Consider the following 2627-nt stretch of genomic DNA (forward strand, 5'->3'; position numbering starts at 1 on the left):
CTATCCCTGCATAAGCACAATTCAAAATATCATTAGTCTCAAACAAAGAGGGCATCTTCAGTTTATTTGGATATTTGAAGTGACTATGAATAAATCCTACTCGTCCTCCACCAAGAAAATACCATCTAAGGGCACATCCAAGAGCTTTCCAAAGCACGACACTAGACATGTTTCAGAGTATAAGGTGGCTCACTTGTTCTCATGGAAATTTTTAACTCAATAACTATACTGCTGGCCTTTCTTCAAATTGGAATTATCTGAATGTTGCTAGATGTGCAAGATTTAGTCCAGATCAATGTTTCATGGCAACAGGGAGTACTGATACATCAATTAAGCTGTTTGAGGTTGCAAAGGTTAGGTAAATGCCGATGCCAGATGCAAGTGGAAGGGATGGACCTCTCCGGCCTGTTATCCGAACATTTTATGATCACATGCATCCTATCAATGATTTGGATTTCCATCCACGGTCTGCTGTATTAATATCTGGTGCTAAGGATCATACCATAAAGTTTTTTGATATTGCAAGGACAGGGACAAGGAGAGCTCATCGAGTTATCCAGGATACACACAATGTTCGATCTGTTGCTTTCCACCCTTCTGGAGACTTCATTTTAGCAGGGACTGACCATCATATTGCACATTTATACGATGTCCATACTTTTCAATGCTACTTGTCATCAACCTCGCAGGAGAGAGATGCCGGTGGGGCTATAAATCAGGTTCGGTATTCATCGAATGGTAGCATGTATGTGACTGCTTCCAAAGATGGGGGTGTGCGAATATGGGATGGTGTGTCAGCTCAATGTACTCGCGCTATCATTGGAGCTCAACACACACAGATTCGTTGCCAGGCAGTCTTCAACCAAACAGAGCAGTTTGTCTTGTCCATTGATGAACCAAGCAAGGAGGTGATTATCTGGGATACTCTCACGGGTGACATAGTTGCTCGCTGGCCTTCTAATCATAGTGGTGTACCACGTTGGTTAGAGCATTCCCCAACTGAAGCAGCTTTTGTCACATGTGGAGCGGATCGATCTGTGCGCGTCTGGAGGGAATCTCTTTAAGTGTTTTAATTGAGGATTTTGTTGAATCTGGTGAAGAGCCATAAGTGATTGATCATTAGCAGTTTCAGGTTTCTGGTTCAATCTAAAAGAATACTGCTTCCACAGTTAGCTACTGTACATAATAATGGATGAGATCAATGGGAGGTGAGAAACATGGGCTAATTTGCTATTGTTGGTTTCAGAATATGGGTCTACTGAAGGTTGAAATATAGATCCCACATCCTCACCAGAAGATAAAATTTTCACAGTGGTTCCCAATAATGGATATTTTGAATTCGTTCCTCTTCATCTGCGTCTGGGAGACTCGAAATTAGGTGAAAGTGTAGCTACTGTTAATTATATAGTATCAGAACCTGTGAAGTGAAGGTTGGTCAGCAATATGAAACGGTTTTGATAACATTTGCTGGGCTCTATAGGTACAGGCTTGGTGATGTCGTGAGAGTTACCGGCTTTTACAATTCGAGTCCGCAGTTGTAATTCATTTTCTGAAGGAACCTCCTCCTTACAATCCAACATGGCCGAGTGTGAAGTTTTAAAACAAAACCTAAAAAGTTTAGACTCTGTGGATTGGATCCTGAACGACTACATCGTCCTGATCGGCTGCAAGATAATCTAAAGGGCGGAATTGTAGTAGTGACAGCAATGCCATAGCAAAACTTGGCACAGAACTCAAACACCTAATGTCTCTAAATCATAACTATCTGCCAGGATTATCGGATACGTGTATAGGATTCTATCTATGGTGATTTGCGCTATCTAAGCCATGAGATCGTCGATAGTTACTTGACCTGTTTTCGTGCCGAATGGGATCCAAAGGATCCGTCCGAGTGCCTTGCAGTTATTGGTTGTTACATAAGTGATAATTTCAAAGGCATAGCTTGCATCCAATTGATTTCATCGATACAAGCAATGGACAGCTTGTCACTGAAGTAATGGGTCTAAAAATAGCAACCGGTTTCTCACTAATGTCTTCAGTCCGGATTATATGAGGATCTGCGCTCCAGCATTTATATTTTTATTAGTCAATCAGAGGATTTTTAGAGGGACATTGTATTATTTTAGAATAGAAAGCTGTTCTCTTTTCTAATTTTATTGTAATTGTTCAAACAGCGCCCAGATTGTGGGTCGATCTGTTGTTTTTGTTTTAGGATAGTTTATAAAAATTTGATTTGTAAAGAAGAGGAGAGTTCTGAGTGCTGAGAGTGCTAGAACAGAGCTTTCAATGTACAGTTTTCTGCAGGGATGTTTAATGAAAATTTCACAGCTCTAACTTCTGAGATTCATGTGGTATGTTAATTTAGCATAAGTTTTCCCTTTGTCTCACATGTAAACTGTTATGTTTCATTTCATTTCACGATCATTTCTAGCTGAACAAATGAAGTGTTAAAGTGAGAATTCATGCCTGCCATGCTCCACTTTTAAGTTTGTTCAATTCAATGTTTTCTTCTGTTTAAGGAGGATTCAAAGTTATTGTTTGCCCTCCTTAGCTCCTCACCAGTCTTGCCATCCCATTTAAAAATCTAGATTTGATGCTAAATTCCTTGCCTACCTTGCCTCAGTCGT

The 2627-nt window shown here is 40.2% G+C and overlaps 1 pseudogene; it reads left to right on the forward strand.

Annotated features, from left to right (window-relative positions):
* The first annotated feature begins 265 nt into the window (after nucleotides 1-265).
* On the forward strand, nucleotides 266-1200 carry LOC149208660 (cleavage stimulation factor subunit 50 pseudogene; annotated as a pseudogene).
* The last annotated feature ends 1427 nt before the right edge of the window (nucleotides 1201-2627 follow it).

This window comes from Pinus tabuliformis, chromosome 1_2 (genome assembly GCF_031772625.1).
Source record: "Pinus tabuliformis cultivar Carrire ecotype Pingquan chromosome 1_2, CPIR1, whole genome shotgun sequence".
NCBI lineage: Eukaryota > Viridiplantae > Streptophyta > Pinopsida > Pinales > Pinaceae > Pinus > Pinus tabuliformis.